The 19,891-nt window shown below is 41.6% G+C and overlaps 1 protein-coding gene across 14 annotated transcripts in view; it reads right to left on the bottom strand.

The window, feature by feature from the left end:
* Positions 1-19,891, bottom strand: part of NCALD (neurocalcin delta) — a 445,133-nt gene that overhangs the window by 182,055 nt on the left and 243,187 nt on the right. For 11 of the 14 annotated variants that reach the window (XR_002343013.1, XM_005662922.3, XM_005662927.3 and 8 more), the window contains one exon: positions 1,069-1,157. The gene's annotated coding sequence lies outside the window, so the exon portion shown is untranslated. Of the gene's footprint in view, positions 1-1,068; positions 1,158-1,234; positions 1,292-19,891 lie in introns of those variants that run through there. The other 3 variants (XM_005662928.3, XM_005662932.3, XM_021088584.1) reach the window with 3 other exon arrangements.

Genomic DNA, 19,891 nt, shown 5'->3' with positions numbered 1-19,891 from the left:
TTTTTTTTTCTTTTTAGGGCCACACCCTCAGCCTATGGAAGTTCCCAGGCTAGGGGTCAAATCAGAGCTGCAGCTGCCGGCCACAGCCATAGCCACAGCCACGCCATGCCAGATCCTTAACTACTGAGCGAGGCCAGGGATCAAACCCACATCCTCATAGATACTAGGTCAGATTCTTAACCCACTGAACCACAACAGGAATTCTCTTTACTTTAATAATTTTGCCATTGTTCCTCATATAAAACTATTTGGCAGGGTAAATATTAGATTAATATCCATGCCTTGTTTACAAACCATGACAAAAAGTATTACCAGGGCTCAAGCCATACTACCTTGCCTACAAATTTTGGATGGCTCACACCTGGGGCTATTAGCATATTTTGAAAAATTCCAAAGAAATTCATAAATCAGTAGATTTCCCTTCCCGAAAAGCCAATTTCCTAAAAATTCAGTGAAATGCTTTTGAGACCCACATCAACAAAGTAGAAAAGTTCCTACCTTTACAGGAAACTCACTATTGCAGGTGCTGCTGCCCTCATTATACCATAGTAGAATTTCAAAATAATCTTTTCTGAATTAAAAAAAAAAACTTCCACCTACTTGCTGCACAATATCCTCTTCAATTTCCCATGCCAAATGAGCAGATTAAGAAAGTAGGGGGTGGGGGGGCTCATACTTATTGCCTATTTTCTAGGAAGCAAGTCTGGTTATTTCATTATCACTTCTCCTATTTGGTTTTTTTAAGTAAATTTCTTTAGGTTTCTATTTAATTAGAGTCACCACAGAAAAGAACACAATTTCTTAAAAATTACAATGGTTGCACGGTTTTCTTTTCCGTAACATACAAATTCATCCAGGATTAAAAATGGAAATATACGTATGTGTGGGTATATCCTTCATGATAATGCTTTAAAGGCAGATGTAAGCTAGCATTTTCTATCTACCAAATACCAAACACATATAAACACACAACAGCTTAACCAGGATACAGCATCTTTGCATTCTGAATCATAATTTACACAACTTCCAACCCACGCATGTGAGAGGTTAAAAAAAAACCCCACTCACGATAAGCAGTCACGCAGCACCTGGGATCTCAGAGCCGTCCACAGTTGTCGCGACAGATTTTTATCACCAGCAGTCCTCTGGCCCTGCAACTGAAATCATTCATAATTAATGAATAATTTACTCAAACACTTGACAGCTCAGTAAGCGGTTTATGTAAGGCTGTTACTTTTATTTCTTCTGTAGTTGCCTTTGCAAACAGGAAACAGGAAATACACCTACGAGAACACTGACAGATCTCAGCCTCATTGCTCTTTGGCTCAAAATACTCAGGGGTGAGTCTTGTAGCTCAGGGTGAAAAGTACAGTCCCTAAAAGAGCAAGTATTTCACAGTCTAAAATCCTTTAGATGGATGCTATGCAGGTAATTAATTACAGGGAAAAGCAAGCATTCTTAGCAGCATTCAGGCCTTCTGACCTTAATCTTGGAAGGACTATGAACTTCAGAATCTCTATCTATACGTATAAACATATATATTAAATATATAAACACATATATGTGTTTCCATAAACATTAATACATTAAGTAATATATTTAAAATATATACATTATCTAAAATAATAACATTAAAATTATGTACATACATTTTTTCCCGGAAAATAATAAAAACTATCATTCAGGAGTCTTTTGGCTATGAAAACTAGAAAAGCCAACATAAACTCACTTATACAAATAATAACACAATAAGGAAATATTTTGGTTCACTGAGCTTGGAGAAAAAGACCCTAAATGTAGAGCCGGCTTTTGAAAAAACAGGTTCACTATATATGTCGTTTGATTCTCTGCAATTCGCTTAGCATAGGTATTCTCTGCAGATTGAGAATAACTCTGTAGATTAATCTCTGTCTGCCTATTCTTGTGGCACAAAAAAATAGCTTCAGCAATTCAAGACCACAATCCAGCTTCCAAAAGGGTAGTATTGGCATGCGGCCAGTCTCAAGCTCTGAAGTCACTCTGATTCCCCATCAGTGAATCAGTTGCTATACTTTATCGAATAGCTTTAAACTCATCAAGGTTTATCCTTAGAGGTGAGGGTTAGGATCATGCCAAAGACAAATCACGTGGAAAAGCATTCTGTGTACTAAAAGCAAGGAAAAATGGGGGACAGAACATTGGAGGAAATCAACAAATGTCTAGCACAACTCTATTCAACAGTAACCCGAATCTGCAGATGGGTATTGGAGGGTGTGTATCTATGAAAATACTGGATCTTGGGTTATGCGATGATGATGTCTGAAAGTGAATGAGTTGAGGTCCAAGGGATATTGATTACCTAAGCCTTTTGCATTTAATAAGACTTTGTAGTATCATTAGGTTTGCTCTCTGAGAAAAGAGTTCAGATTTCCATCCACTCTGGTGATGAAATACATTTTATAATGTATGAAGAGCCCTTGCATGTGATCTTCCACTTTGTTATCCAAACAAGCCTGCAGGGGCGGGGCGAGGAGGAGGTGGTGGTGGTGGCAGGCATTACCAGCAGAAGCTTAGAGAGTGAGGCAGACAATGCTGGTTAACTAACACCCAGTCCACCCTTTGTCCTAATGGAAGCTTGATTTTGCTCCAGGCAGCAATTTGCCATGTAGAAACTACAGCTAATGACGGCCAAGTAGAACAGTTTGGACCCTGGTGATATAATCTGGAAGTACTAGGTAAAGTTCCTGGGAAAGCTCTTTTAAAAGGCTCTAGCATTGGAGTTCCCGTGGTGGCACAGAGGAAACAAATCCAACTAGGAACCATGAGGTTGCGGGTTCGATCCCAGGCCTTGCTCAGTGGGTTAAGGATCTGGTGTTGCCATGAGCTATGGTGTAGGTCGCAGATGCAGCTCGGATCCCGTGTTGCTGTGGCTCTGGTGTAGGCCGGTGGCTACGGCTCCGATTGGACCCTTAGCCTGGGAACCTCCATATGCCGCGAGTGCAGCCCTAAAAAGGACAAAAAGACAAAAATAAATAAATAAATAAAAGGCTCTAGCATTTGCTTTTTGCTCTTTGCCCTTCCTCTTCCTACCTTAAAACACTGATAAAATGCCAGGGTACAGCCTTATCTGACAGTCGTGGAGCAACAAGCATGAAAACAAAAGCCACGTGATCTGAAGACTAAACTGACAGGAGGAGCCGGACACTGGGACCCGTTTGCCTCCTCCTGGGCTGTTAGATGAGGAAAAAACTGTATCTGAGCAAGCCCCTGCAGAAGGATTCTCATTTCTTGCAGTTGAACGTACTCCCAATACAAAGAGGTTTCACAAGCAGGGAATGACAGATCAAGGCCTAACTCCAGGTTTCTTGACTCCCTGTTCAACAATATTGCCAATAAACTGTGTACTCTGAATCCATACTCTGAATACTATACAAACAGGCATTTTATTTTATTTATTTATTTATTTTGTATTTTTAGAGCAGCCGCACCCACGGCATATGGAGGTTCCCAGGCTAGGGGTCTAATGGGAGCTACAGCTGCCGCCCTACACCACAGCCACAGCCAAGCCAGATCCAAGCTGCATCTGCAACCTACACCACAGCTCATGGCAACCCAGGATCCTTAAGACCCACTGAGCGAGGCCAGGGATTGAATCCGCAACTTCATGGTCCTAGTCAGATTCATTTCCTCTGCAACACGACGTGAACTCTGAAACAGACATTTTAAGTGTGTGCTTCTTTCTCTACAAATATCTCCTTTAAATGATCTGAGCCTTAGTTAAAATGCTGAGAGGGGATTCTCTCACCATTCTTGTTTTTGGTTTTTTTAGCTTTTTAACCTGTGATGCTCAAGCACTTGCAAGATTGCTAAGGCAAGAATTTCTTTTGTTAAAGAAACCTAGGTCATTAGACCAAAATTCCTTTCAAGCCTGCCTAGGGGAGAACTGGCCATCTTCCCAAACACTGCCATGGATGAATTTTCTTCCTACACCTTCTCATTCACTTAGTTATTAAAAGACAACTTCTGGCATCTGGCTCCACATGTAAGGAGCTTGGAAGTTGCCACTCTGTTACCACAAGTAGAAACCAACAAACTGGAGTTCCCATCGCGCCTCAGTGGTAACGAACCCAACTAGTATCCATGAGGACGCGGGTTCGATCCCTGGCCTCACTCAGTGGGTTAAAGCTCCAGAGTTGCTGTGAGCTTTGGTGTAGGTCGAAGTCTCAGCTCAGATCTGGCATCACTGTGGCTGTGGTGTAGACCCACAGCTATAGCTCCAATTCGACCCCTAGCCTGAGAACCTCCATATGCCACAGGTGTGGCCCTAAAAAGACCTGCCCAGGGACAGAAACTGCCACAGGCAGCAGTGATAGGAAAGCCTGAATTGTAATTGGCCAATTCCTGGAATCTCCGAGGGCACAACTCTGGGAGTTAAACACTCCAGGGAGACCCCGTCAGGGAGGCCCACATAATACTGTGAGATTTACTTCCAGGAGCTCTAGCAGAGTAAACAGCAGAGAAAAATCCCCTCAGACTTCTGGAAGCAGGAGCGGGGAAGGAACATTTTGAAATATGCCAGAGCGCTGTGTTCTTAACAAAGCCTGCCCTCAGGGGAAACTAGTTCACCAGAGCCTAACTGACCTGGAGCAGGGAAATACACAGCCCTCCTCAAGCCTTCCACGTGGGCGAAAGGAGTCACCAGACTACAGCCCACTCTAGCCATCCTGCCCCACCTGAGGGAGGAGAAAAAAAACCCTGGGAAACACTTGTGAAGTTTGCAGTCCAGGAGCAGAGGCTCATTAAAACACTGAGACCTATAACCATAGGAGGCACCAAATGCTGCCTCTTCCTGAAGATCACATGACTGAAGATCTATTTAGAGCAGTTCCTTTTACCTGGTACATCCTGATTCGCTGGCAAGAAAAAATTACCAGGCATACCAAAAGGGAAAAAAAAAAAAAATCCACACCATTTTTAGAGGCAGAGCATCAGAACCAGCATGGCAGGGAAGTTGGAAGTGAAAGATCACAGAGCTCTCACAAAGGCTGGAATAATTTACTGAGCCAAAAGTCAAGGAGGGGCCAGACCTATATATCAGTTCCAGAGGCATTAAGACCCTAGCCCTGAAAAGCAAAATGTTAAAACTTGTACAAGAAAATCTAGAACATATTTTACACATATTTTCCACCTGTTGGTAGCTTATCTTTTTATCTTTTGAGGCCTTCAGAGAGCAAATATTTTTAATTTGTTTTTCTTAAATGATTTTTACTTTTTCCATTATAGTTGGTTGACAGTTTTCTGTCAGTTTTCTACTGTAGAGCAAAGAGACCCAGTCACACATACATACATGCATTCTTTTTCTCACATTATCCCCCATCATGCTCCATCACAAGTGACTAGATAGAGGTTCCAGTGCCACACAGCAGGATCTCATTGCTTCTCCAGTCCATGTTTAGTTTGTATCCAGATAGTTTTCATTTGGATGAAGTCCAGTTCATCTATTGTTTTCCTTTAGAGATCACAGTTTTGGCATGTTTTAAGAATGCTTTGTGCACCTTTAGGTCCTAAAGATTCTCTCCTGTGTTTTCTTCTAAATGTTTTAAAGTTTTCTTTTATATTTAAAACTATGATCCATTCTGATTTGTATAAGGTATGGGGTTTTTAGGTTGAAGGTTTTTTGAGGGGGGTGGTTAACTACAGATATTCCATTGCTTCAGCACCATTTGTTGAAAAGAATATCTTTGCTCCATTGAATTGCTTTCACATAGTTGTCGAAAGTTAGTTGGCTATACTTACATAGGGCTATTTTCAGGTCCTCTATTCTGTTCCTTGATCTATGTGTCTATCTCTCTGCTAATTCCATCAGTCTTGATCATTACAGCTATATGATAAGTCTTGAAATCAGGTAGAGCGAGTCCTATTTTCTTCTTTTTCAAAATTGTTTTAGACATTCGAGTTCATTTCCTGTCTCTCATAAAGTTTTAGAATAATCTTGTCTATATCTACAAAAATATATGCTAGAATTTTTATAGGAATTGCATTAAACCTGAGTATCAGTTAGGGAAGAAGTGATATCTTTACTATGCTGAATCTTCCAATTCATGAATATAGCATGTCTCTCCATTTATTTAGATCTTTAATTTTTTTTCCATTGGCATTTTGTAGTTTTCAGCATATGAATCTTATACATGTCTTGTTAGATTTACAAATAACTATTTCACATGTTTGTAAGTGATACTGTGTGTTTACATATATATATGTATGTATGTGTGTATACACACACACATATAAATTAGTCTTTTTAGGGCTGCACCCGCAGCATATGGAGGTTCCCAGGTTAGGAGTCCAGTTGGAGTTGTAGCCATAGCCTATGCCACAGCCACAGAAACACCAGATCTGAGCCACATCTGCAACCCACACCACAGCTCATGGCAACGCTGGATCCTTAACCCCCTGAGCGAGGCCAGGGAATGAACCATGTCCTCATGGATACTAGTAGGCTTTGTTAACTGCTGAGCTGCGATAGGAACTCCTGATATTGGATATTTAATTTCAGCATCTATGTATACATTGATAGTATATAGAAATACAATTGAGTTTTCTATGCTTAATCTTCTATCATGTAACCTAGCTGAACTCACTTATTCTAGGAGGTTATTGATTTTTTTTTTTATAGATTCCATTGGGTTTTTCTAATAGACCATCTGCAAAAAGGAGCAGTTTTATTTCTTCCTTTCTGATTTGTCTGCCTTTTATTTTCTCTTCTTACTTTACTGCATTGTGCAGAATTCCAATACTATGTTGAATAGAAGCTGTGAAAGAAGACATTCTTCTCTTACATGTAATAGTCTTTTACTGTTACATATAACATTAGCTATGGTTATTTTGTAGATTTTTTAAAAATCAATTTTAGGAAGTTCCCCTCTATATTTTTCTAAGAGTTTTTCCTTTTTTCTTTTTTTTATCAAATGGGTATTGAATTTCGTCAAATGATTTTCCTGTTTCAATTAGTATGATTTTGATTCTTTTTTCTTTCTTTCCTTTCTTCTTTTTCTTTCCTTTTCTTTTTTGGCTGCACCTGCAGCATATGGAAGTTCCTGGGCCAGGGATCAAACCCAAGCCACAGCAGCAACCCAAGCTGCTGCAGTGACAATGCCAGGTCCCTAACCCAGGTGCCAAAAGGGAACTCCATGATACTTTTTCTTCAGACTGTTTATATGGTAGATTATACTGAGTGCTTTTCATATTGAATAATCATGTTCTTAGAACAAACATCACTTTATCGTGGTATATAATTATATATTTCTGAGTGCTATTTGTCAATATTTTGTTAAGGAATTTTACATTTATCTTCATGAGAGTCATTAGTCTCCAGTTTCTTATGTTGTCCAGTCTTTTTTCAGTTTAGGTACCAGAGTGCGTCATATAATTATTTGGGGAGTGTTTCCTCCTCTTATGTTTTCTGGAAGAAATTTACAGGATTAATGTCAATTCTTCTTTAAATATTTGGTTGAATTTTCCAGTGAAAGCTTCTCAGTCTGGAATTTTCTGTTTGGGGAGTTTCTAAATTACTAAGTCAATTTCCTTAGTTATAAGACTATTCAAATTATCTGTCATATACTGTGTGAGTTGTGTTAGTTCATGCTTTTCAGGAAATTGGTCCATTTCACATAAATTGTGAAACTTAGGGGTGTAGATTTATTTGTAAGTATTACATTGTTATTCTTTTAATGTCAGGAGGTCTGTAGTGATGTCTCCTTTTGATTCCAAATATTGGTAACTTGTGTCTTTGTCAGTATTGCTGGAGGTTTATCAATTTTGTTGATCTTTTCAAAGAAGCAATTTTTTGTTTGACCTATTTCCTCCACTATTTTTCTCTTTTCACTTTTACTGATTTCTGATCATATTTTTATTATGTCCTTTACACCTGCTTTGGGTTAATTTTGTTCTTTTTTTCTAATTTCTTGAAAAACTAGTTTCTGGAGATGGGAGCTTAAATTATTGATTTGAGACTTTTCTCCTATTTTTGTCCTTTGTATTATTCTTTCTTCCTTCCTAGTGTTCAAGATTCTCTCTTTTATTATTTCCTTTTTGTTTAGAGAAGTTTCTTTAGCTACTTTTTAAAGATAAGCCTGCTGGTGACAAATTTCCAGGTTTTCCTTCAACTGAGAATGTTTTAATTTCCTCTTCATTCCTGAAGGATATTTTCACTGGATATAGAATTTTGGGTTAATAGTTCTTTTCGTTCAGCATTTGAAAAATATTCTGCCACTTCCTTCTGGCCTCCATGGTTTCTGATGATAAACCACTGTCATTCTAATTGTTTTCCCCCTATAGCTAAAGTCTCATTCCTCTCTTGCTGTTTTTAGGATCTTTTCCTTGACTTTATTTTTTAGAAGTTTGACTGTAACATATCTTAGTGTTGATTCCTATGGGTTAATCCTGTTGGGATTTCACTCTAACTTCTTGACACTGTAGGTCTATGTCTTTGCCACATTTTCCATTTTTAGGAAAATGAAAATGAAAATAAAATTTCTAAAAGAATACAAAAATCAAAACTTTTTTTTTTTTTTTTTTTTTTTTTGTCTTTTTTGTCTTTTGTTGTTGTTGCTATTTCTTGGGCCGCTCCCGCGGCATATGGAGGTTCCCAGGCTAGGGGTTGAATCGGAGCTGTAGCCGCCGGCCTATGCCAGAGCCACAGCAACGCGGGATCCGAGCCACGTCTGCAACCTACACCACAGCTCACGGCAACGCCGGATCGTTAACCCACTGAGCAAAGGCAGGGACCGAACCCGCAACCTCATGGTTCCTAGTCGGATTCGTTAACCACTGCGCCACGACGGGAACTCCCAAAACTTTTTTTTGAAGTTGAAAAAGGAAACGCATCTCTTATGCTTCCCAAGAAATGAATACCTTGATCACCAGGCAAGGGGTCTTGCTTCAACAGCCCTCTATTAGAACATGTTCTTGGATTTCTCTTCAGACTAATGTGGAGCATGACTGCCTCCAGGAGAGAGGACTAGACCGGCAGCTGAAGTAGGAACAAGCAGTGTTCCATCAGTAAGCCATAACCTGATGCTATAAAGCTTTCTTCTTCTGGCCTTTTCAGCCCCACCCAGACTTCATATTACTTAAACCTTTCAGCTCTCTTAGATCCCAGACTTGGCATGGATTTTTACACTTTTCTCTCCCCTGGGATAGCTCTCCTCTGGCATTCTGCTTATTTACCTGTTCTCTTACCCATTTTTGCCTGCATTATGACCCAGCTCCCTTGATGGAGGCCCTTGACCAAGCTAAACACCACCTACCCATTTTAATGAATTTGCTTTACCAACACTTGCGTTGCTCTCCAAAGCTAATGGAATAGAGATTTTCCTTTCTTCTCTTCAATGTAGGGATAGGGGAGATTGAATTTAAAGTTCCATAGTCCCCTCTCTCTAGGAGATATTTCTATGAGGTCACCAGCTGCTTTTGATATGTGCTTCTTCTATGCCAAGCCCCCGAACTAGAGGCAGGAAGAGAAATGGGTGGGAGGACAAATTAACACTGAAAAGCTTGATAAATACTAACAGCAAATACTAAAAATAACTAGGCAGAAGTAGTCTACTTTTAGGAATTTCATTTGTGCCTTTCTGTTGGGGACGAGGAGGAGGGAGAGAGAGAGAGGGCTGTGGAGAAGGGGCTGGAAATGTTAATGTCCTCTGGAGGTGGAGACACTTAGAGCTTCCCCAGGCAGACAGAACCACCTCACCCCCTCCCTGAAATAGCTCTTTCTCTTTCTCAGCTTCTCAGGCTTCTGCAGCTCTGCAAACCTGGGCTGCAAACAGCATCCCTGCTCTTGCCAGCAGAGAGAAAAAGCAGCTAAGAGAGAGTAGGCTGCTTTGCTACTCAATCTCACCCTCTCCTAATTGCAGAATACCATGGCCATCTCAGTTCCTGGAGATCAGAGGGTGGCTGGGATCATGTGTGTTGCCACCATATCAGTGAGTCCCTGGTTTGCTTGGTGTGACATGGCAAAGCCACTAACTCCATATGACACAATCTGCATGGTAGAGACAGGAAATCACAGACTAGGAATTTTACATGTCCCCAGAAATGCTTTCTAGGACGGGCAGCCCCGTCCTTTCACAGCCAGGATCTTCTGATTTAACAAAGTGGCAGAGAGCAAGTCTGTTCAATTCTGTTTCTGTCATTTTCCCTTCCCTGGTGAGCAATTCAATTATGTTATGAATTTATATGGATGGCTAGAACTGGAGGAAGATACAACATGAGGGAAACAATTCCCACTTGGGTGACTTATATGCACTTTTGAGCTCTTCATCATATCAGTCCTACGCAACCAGCAAAAAGGGGGCATCTCAAGCCTGAGTCTTCTCCTCCTACTCCCCAACCCCTCCTCTGTAATGCACAGTCTCAATAGCACAGATTGGCAGCAAAATGAAATAAGAAGTTCCCCTTCCTCTTACCTCCTCTCAAAATCTCCACATCTTTGTCCATCTCACCCTACCTCCTTCATGACTTGAATTAAGGAGCATCCTTCATGCAAAGGTTAATCCCTCTGTTTATGTCCAGATTGTCCCTCTGGAATCATCCGCAACTTGTTCCACCCCTTTTCCCCATCACTTCTCTTATATTTTCAGGATGCTGCTTCCCTTATCTCCTTCTCTGGAGCTGGAAAAAGCTTCAGATGCTCTAATCCTGCAAATCTGCCTTCTATTTTGTTACCCCCTTTTCCAACCCATCTCTCTCCTTCTCTTCTCCATCACATGTCCTAAATAAGACTCTAAATTGATTATTTCCATCTCCCTTCCTTTATTTACCCTTTAACCCACACAATCAGACCATCATCTGCTTTCTCCAAATTCCCTAATGATTTCCAGGTTGCCAAATGCAATTGTCTTGACCTTTCTGCTTAGCCCTCCTGAACCCACTCATCTCCTCTAAACTCTCTGATGTTTTTTATGCCATTGGTTTCAATGTCTATTTTTTTTCTCAGATAATTCCTAAATCTTCATCTCTAGCATCAGTTCTCTGTCTCCCATTCTCTCTCCTTCTGATACATTTCTCTGCTCTACCTTGAATATTTTGTAGCATCTTAAATTCATTAGGCTTAAAGCTCAATTTTTGCTTTAGACCCTCAAAATTACTTCTCAACCTGACTTCTCTATCTCTAATAATATCATCTCCAGCTTCCCAACCACCTCAACCCAAAATCCAGGAGCCTTCCTAATCAAGTGGCTGAATCTTGCTTGATTTTACCCTCACCAGCATTCTTAGATCTTTCTTCCCATTTCCATGGATACTGCTAACTTGAAGCCCTTGCCACCCCTGTATGACTTAAACCACACCAGGCTATTGATATCACCTTCTCATTAGTCCCCCTACTTATCTTCTTATCCACCCTCCACCCCTCCATAAGCTCCATAAGCCCTCACTCAGTTAACACCCTAATTAAAGCACAAGTATAGATATGCCACTTTCTTGTTCAAAGAAGCTTCCTATTGTTTCCTGGTTCAAGTTCAAGCCCCCTAACCATGAGCTGAGGGTGCTTTCTCCCGGTGGTCTCCTCTCTGTACCCCAAACTCAAAGCACATCAGAATACACTACTGGGGCCTTCCTATCCCTGTTTTCTCACACTTAATAGACAACTTTGAGGGCAACTCTTGCAGTTTCTGTATAAACATATTCTCACTTAACGCTTATATGTGAAGTCAATTCTAAATTATTCACAGTAACAGGATGAAGTAGTTAAATCTACAAATCACTTACGTGATAATGCAAGTGAATACACTTTTCCACAAACCCACTGTTTCCTTATTGCTAAATATGGGCCATGTCAAGCTCTCATAACCATCTCATGTCCTGATGTGTCAAGTCATAGCTGGACTCTGACAGGACACCTGGGGCAGAGACAGACACAGACCTCCACCCTCTCTCTCAGCTGCCTCTTCTTGATGTACTTTTCAAATTGATTTCTTCCCCTTTCCCCGTACTTCTTACATGTGTCAAGGTAGGATATTCCCTGTAAATGTCCTTGAATTCTCTGTTATATAAATCTCCAAATAACTGTATATTCTAAACTGCTGCCAACCCCATATGATGATCCAAAAGCATCTAAGGGCTTTGATCATCTAAATCAGGAGTGTGCTATAGGCCAGATAATAAATATTTTCAGCTTTGCAGACTGAAAATACAGTCTTTGCTGCAATTACTCAATGCTGCTGTTGTGTCACAAAGATAGCCTGGGTAACACAAAAACAAGTGAGTGGGACTGAGTGCCAACAAAACTTTACCTGCAAAAACAGGCAGCTGCCCAGCAGGTCATTGTTTGCCAACCCCCAGTCTAAATTGAGCTTCTGGTGAACAAATGACTTCATGTTTTCTTTCCAAACTCTAACTTTCATTGCAGTCATCTGATTAGAAAGAACACCAGAATTTCATTTGATAGGGCCTTTTCTTTTTTCACAAGATTACAATTAAACCAAACTCAGGACCCTGAGTGGGTGCAGGGAAATAAGGAGGGGACACTGGAAGGCTCCCTGGGACTTTCCTCCCAGCCCATGACATCACCCCCGGTGGGCACAGGGCGAGGCCAGTGGGTGAGAGCATATTCTCCTTGGGCACAGATTTTAAGGGGGCACCAAAAAACACAATAATCAAAATAAATAAATATGTATTTATGTATGTACGTATGTATTTATTTATTTTTTAGGGCCACACCCATGGCATATGGACATTCCCAGGCCAAATAGGAGCTATAGCTGCCTGCTCACACCACAACCACAGCAACACCAGATCCGAGCCGCATCTGTGACCTACACCACAGCTGCCCGTAACACGAGATCCTTAACCCACTGAGTAAGGCCAGGGATCAAACCTGTGTCCTCATGGATACTGGTTAGGTTCTTAACCTGCTGAGCTACTATGGGAACTTCTCAAAATAAATATTTTAACGCAATACTTAACAAATTCAAAATTAATGATAAATGTCCATAATGAACAAAACACCAACATTTTAAATAAAGACAGGATCACTATTACTGATTTTTTTTTCTTTCGCCTTGGGCTCCCATATGGCTCTGCACAGCACTGATCCTATCTTTATTTACAATGTTGATATTTTGTTAATGAAGGATTTTTTTGCATGAATTTTGACTTTTTTAAAATATTGCATTAAAAATTTTTCTTTCATTTATGGAGTTTGATGGTGCTTTCTTTAATTCTGTACCAAAGCAAGTGCCCTACTCACCTCCCTACCCATTCCTTAGAACCAGCCCCATGTCGCTCTCTGTATTATCGGCACCCATCCTCCTTTCAGAGAATGATGTGCGTCTATTTAATGTTATCTTTGGACTAGATCATTCCTCTGGGCTGCTTTGATACCATTTTGGTTACTGGATCTGCCTCATACATAAATTGATTTGAAGCATGTGGAAACTCTTGTGCCAGACTTTCTAGAGTCACTTCTTGAGGAACATGTTAAGGTAAGAGGGGAATTAATATTTTATAAAACATATTAAGTCCAAAGTGACACTCGGCTAAAGAACTTTTTCTTTTTTTTTCCTTTTTGGTGCCACACCCACGGGCATGTGGAGCTTCCCAGGCTAGGAGCTGAATCATAACTGCAGCAGCCCACCTACACTGCAGCCACAGCAATGCCAGATCTGAGCTGGATCTGTGACCTACACCACAGCTCATGGCAACACCAGATCCTTAACCCACTGAGCACTGAGCGAGGCCAGGGATCAAATCTGCATCTTCATGGATGGTAGTCAGATTCGTATCTGCTGAGCCACGATGAGAACTCCAGTTAAGGGACTTTCTTTTTTTTTTTTTTGTCTTTTTGCTATTTCTTGGGCCGCTCCCGCGGCATATGGAGTTTCCCAGGCTAGGGGTTGAATCGGAGCTGTAGCCACTGGCCTACGCCAGAGCCACAGCAACGTGGGATCCAAGCCGCGTCTGCAACCTACACCACAGCTCACGGCAACGCCGGATCGTTAACCCACTGAGCAAGGCCAGGGATCGAACCCGCAACCTCATGGTTCCTAGTCGCATTCGTTAACCACTGCGCCACGATGGGAACTGGGACTTTCTGACTGTCATTGCTCATGACAAACCAATGAGGTTTGATTACATTATTTTGCATAAATAAGGAAATAGAGGCTCAATAAACCAAGATTATAGAAAATATTAAAGCCAGGTGGAAGCTTCCTGCTACAACATGTTATCTGTGAAGATGCTAACACTGTAGACATGGTTAAGGCACTTTCTTACCTTCCTATCTATGTTTGCACAGAACCTCCCACGTGTATAAAGAACTTTCCAGTGTTTCATCTCATTTGAGCTTCATGATAATTCTAGAAGGGAAAAGTCTCATATTTAAGACATGCTATCATGAACTCATCAGTTCCATCATATGGGGGAGGACATATCCAGAAAAGCTAAGCAAACATAACCCAAGGTCACCAGCTAATAACCAGAAAAACTAGAATTATAAACCCAGGTCATGTGAGACCTGGTGAGATTTTCACTACTTCCTTCCCATCCTAGAGGAGCACCCTTGGCTTAAGTATCTTTGACCCAATACCACCCATGTTCATACCACAGGTCATACCCCAAAGGAATAATATTTCGGACTAGAAATTTTGATAGGAGAAAACCAGCAATAAGGGAAGGAGCCTGAAGCACTGAGTGCTCTCTGCCCTGAAAAGGAAGGGCTGAGGCAAATGGGGGGTTAAGGGAGGGGGTGTTAGGAGCCCCTGGAAGGATGGAGACATGAAGAGGCTCAGAAAGACAAGGCCAACCTTGGACCATTTCACCACTTTGTCAAAAGTCCATCCTCTTGGTGCTAGGAGCCATTAGCATTGTAATTAAAGCAACTGTCATCAAAGCAACTTCTACTCACACCCCTAACCTTTCTGGATTCCATGCATCAAGAAAGCAAAAGAACAATTTCCAGCTTCCAGTTCCCATTTGTTGAAGGGGCCATCATGGTTTTGTGATCAGAAGGAGCATCATCTGAACACAGGGCACAGAGGAGACCATGCAGATGGGGGAGAAGGATCGGATCAAAGGGAAGACAGGATGCAGGAGCAGAGGAGAAGGACAGGAGGTCTTTCAACATCATTTCCAATCTGATGCTGGGGAGAAAAGGACAGGTGGTCCACTGTGGAAAGAAATCACATTTTATGTTACTCCAGGCAACTTCCAGGGAGGCATCCACCCACAGGAGAAGTCACACCTGGGATCTTATCTCTGTAATGAGATGCACAACAGGTATTTTCAAGCATTTAAAGTGCCTGAATGTGCCAACTTTCCTGGTTGGTCACAAGTTCCTAACAGCTATGTGCCTCTTTCATTGGGGAGCCACCAGGACATGCTGGGATTCTACGGATGCTCATTCTTCAAAATAAAGCTGCTCAAAGAATCCTCTGGCAATTTTAACTATACAAGAATAGAAAACACCCCAGGCAGAGTGTGAGAGGCCAATCTTGTCAACAGTAGGATGGCAAGGTATAAACAAAAATGGAAAGAAAAATATAGCCTCTAAAGAAAATCATTACTTTTGACAAGGACAACAAGATGGGAATAAAATCAGCCTATAATATTATGGAACAAAAGCCCAGAGAAGTGTTAAATCACAAGCCAGGTGGCTGCAGGAATTCGCAATGATCCATTCCAATCTGCCAACTCATCCTTTTTGGCATCAGGCTTGATTTTACAGGCTCCTCTTCTAGTTTTATATGGTCAGGGTTCTGTTTGGTTGGGTTCTGTTGTTTCTTCCATGCACCACAATCAGCATTTCTTAAGGCTGTTCCAACTCTCTGAAGTCCTATCTTTCTTTGCCTCTGACCCCACAAACAATGTTGCTTTGAAGAAAGAACCAAAACCCACACTCTTTCCATCTTTCATTTGACTGAATCATGTCTGTGCACGCAGGGGAAATATGTTCACACACTGGTCCTGAGTCTTGTGTTGCTGGAAGATGTGGTGCAGCTAAACTCCAGCATCTTCTCTCCTTTCAATCTTTCTACCAATGATTAAGCACTGAGCATATGCTTTCAGACAGTGGCCTGGGGATGACAGAGATGAACCAGCAAATCCTGGCTTTAAGGACCACACAGTCCACAGTCTTCCAAGAGAGACTGGAAAACAAACACTTACGAGAAGGGATGGGACCACCCTGCACTCTACAGTAACAATGTGCACGGGTCCCAGTTGTACGTTTTCCACTCCCTAGAAGACTGCTTCTGGGCCAAAAATGCCAGGGATTAGGTACCAGTGGCCAAGCAGGCACAGATAGTGGACAGCGCTCATGTTCTCCTATGAGGCGAGGAGGCCCTTTGGGGGGAGTCTCCTCCACTTCCACCGTTGCCTTACTCTACATACCTCTTTTCAGCCTCAGACCTCCCAACTGCTTTGCTTGGACTTCTAATCCTCCCTGGCTCTAGTTATTAAGATCGCTGTCACCCATGGCATGCATTTTTACTATGGGCCGAGAATGGCCCAAACATTAACTCCTTGAATTTTCATAATATTCTTGGGCTTTGTTATCCTGATGTTACCAATGAAGGAAATGAGCCCTGGAAAATTCTGGAAACTTGTGCAAGGCCACAGAACTAAGAAGCAGAAAAACCGAGGTTAGAAGCCAGAACTGTGTGATTAGAAAGACTCACAGTACATGGTCTGCTCTATAGGCACGTGTGCTCCAACTATTCTCTAGGTTATTTACACTGTAAGGTCCGAGATCAACATTTCCATTCTTGTAACAGTGCCTTGGCAGGGTACAACTGTAAGCAAGCAGAGCAGGCATTGCCCTGCGTGGTGTTATTTAAAGGAGGCCAGACAAGGATGGGTTAAAATATCTCCACTGTTGCTTATCACAGTGCCTGGAATTTCACTACTGGAAGTGCATTACTTTGGGTCTTAAAATCTTTCTGGTTTTCAGGATTTCTCAGTTAGAACAAGATTGCCCTGGGAGAGGTGATACTCAGCTGAGACCCCAGTGACATCAGGACCTCGGAGAATGAGTCACAAGAGAGATGCTTAGCAAGGAGCCTGGGATCCAGGAATGGCAAGGGGTCCTGAGAAGAAGATGGGAGGTCTCAAAGTCAGGGGTGATGGTTTTGTTGGGCTGAGCCCACCTCGGTGGCCTGCAACACAGAGCCAGGCCAGTGGAAGGCACCTAAGTCTCTTGATTTGAGGAAAACACTGTTTTGATCAGGTCTAAGGGATGAAGGCCTGGGGTATGGTGGCAGGCAGACCCTGCATTGTAAAGGCACAAAAGGCAAGAAGGCAGGATCCTTGCCTCAAAGAGCTAACAGTCTCTTTGGAGAGAAAAAGTATCCATAGCAAACAACAGGCAAGTAAGACCAGACAGGAATGACCAAGCATAGAATACACATGTGATAGGAAACTCAGGAAAAGGAGAGCTCGGTGTGGGAGGAGGTGGTGTGGGCATCTGTGTGGACACAGGGCCCCAAGGGCAGTACCAGAAAAAGAGCTGGAAGAATGAGTTCATGATTTTTTTTTTTTTTTTGGCTTTTTAGAGCCACGCCTGAGGCATATGGAAGTCCCCAGGAATGATTATACATCACTCATTATTAGAGAAATGCAAATCAAAACCACTCTGAGGTACCACCTTACACCAGCCAGAATGGCCATCATCCAAAAGTCTACAAACAATAAGTGCTGGAGAGGGTGCGAAGAAAAAAGAACCCTGTTACATTGTTGGTGGGATTGTAAATTGGTGCAACCACTGTGAAAAACAGTATGGAGATGCCTCAGAAAACTAAAAATAGAACTACATTTGATCCAGCAATCCCACTCCTGGGCATCTATCCAGAGAAAACCATGACTCGAAAAGACACATGTACTCTGATGTTCATTGCAGCACTATTTACAATAGCCAAGACATGGGAACAACCTAAATGTCCATCAACAGAGGAGTGGATCCAGAAGATGTGGTACATATACACAATGGAATATTACTCATCCATTAAAAGGAACGAAATACCAGCATTTTTAGCAACATGGATGGACCTAGAAATTATCATGCTAAATGAAGTCAGCCATACAATGAGACACCAACACAAAATGCTTCCATTGACATGTGGAATCTGAAAAAAGGACAGAATGAACTTCTTTGCAGAACAGATGCTGACTCACAGACTTTGAAAAACTTATGGTCTCTGGAGGAGACAGTTTGGTGGGTGGGGGGATGCACTGGGGTTGTGGGTTGGAAATCCTACAAAATTGGATTGTGATGATCATGGTACAACTATAAATGTAATAAATTCATTGAGTAATAAAAAAACAAAAACAAAAAACGAAAAAACAAAGGAAGGGTGGACATGATTTGATTAGCATAAAGGTGGTTGGCAACCAAACACCATTGGCACTGCCTCGACACTCAAAAAAAATAAATAAATAAAAAGAACTGAGTTCATGAATACTTGTCTTTTTTTTTTTTTTTAACTTTTTAGGGCCATGCCCAAGGCATATGGAGGTTCCCAGGCTAGGGGTCTAATTGGAGCTACAGCTGCCAGCCTACACCACAGGCACAGCAACGCCAGATCTGAGCCACATCCGCAACCTACACCACAGCTCAAGGCAATGCCAGAGCCTTAACCCACTGAGCGAGGCCAGGGATCGAACCTGCAACCTCATGGTTCCTAGTCAGATTCATTTCCGATGCACCACGATAGGAACTCCTGTGAATACCCATCTTATGCCAATAGAAGACCCAAAGGACCACAACCGATTACTACCTCGGTACTCCCAAACAGGGAAATCCAACTTAGATTTGCTCACGATGATGCAAAATGATGTTAGAATGGCTTAGAAACAAAATCTCAAGACAGACATCATGTACAGAGATACTATTTAGAAAATAAACTACTTCAAATTAAATCCAGGTCTTTTGATAAAAAGATCTATTGGTTGCTCCAATCATATTTTACATAAATCCAGAATTTTGGTAATAGATGAAAAAAATACAAAGACATATAGGAAGATACCCAGTAAATAAATCTGGTGAAATTATCAGGCAAGTCTAAATCCCTCTAAAACCTGGGCAAAGAGATCTGATGGTCAGCACAGGCCAGCAACATTAGCAAATTCCAAGACCTTCCCTCGGATTCAGCTCCGATAAAGAATCGTTTTATCCTGTGACCTTCCAGCCAAAGACAAATGCTCTTCTTCTGGGTTTTCACTTAATACTTCCTTCACAAGCAGAAAAGGTTACTTCTATTTGCTCTAACTTATTCTATATTTTCAAAGAGATCCCTTTCTTTAATTCCTACAAAGAAAATAACCCCAAGAAAGGAAGGAAGCAAGCAGGCAAGCTTTGACCTTTATTTGCTAAATGAGTTGTTTTACCAAGAGCTACAATTGTTTATGTTCTCGCCATTCTGAAGAGCAACCGTTTGTACCCCTTGGCATAAGAGAAACTAACAGCCACAGTCCAAGGCTTAGTTGTGAGTGAGAAGAAAAAAGAAAAATAGAGGCAGAAAAAGAAGTGAAGGGTGGGGGAGGAGGATCCACAAGAAATCGTTTCTCCTTTGAGTTTCTTGACAAAATTCTAAGAATAGGTATTTTCTTTTCATGTCAGCGTGGCTGCTAGTAAGCTTCATTTCCACAAGTTGCCCATTTTCTTCAGGGTGGCTGCATATCTGAGACACAGACAACAAAGGTCTCTGGTTCAATCGGCTAATAGGTTTGTATTAACCTCCACGGAGATGCACGGACAGGGATCACATTATCCAAACCCACAATTTAGACGCAGGGTCTCACAAAGGATGCTTGTGTTTTATTTCCAGATGCAAGCAGCAACTTGGCAAATGCAGTTCCAATGACTAAACGTTAGGATTTCTGGGATGTTTTAGTGTTATAAGGAACAATCAGGAAAAAA

The sequence above is a fragment of the Sus scrofa genome, chromosome 4 (assembly GCF_000003025.6).
Source record: "Sus scrofa isolate TJ Tabasco breed Duroc chromosome 4, Sscrofa11.1, whole genome shotgun sequence".
Classification (NCBI taxonomy): Eukaryota; Metazoa; Chordata; class Mammalia; order Artiodactyla; family Suidae; genus Sus; species Sus scrofa.
This window is presented reverse-complemented; position numbering and strand designations above follow the sequence as displayed.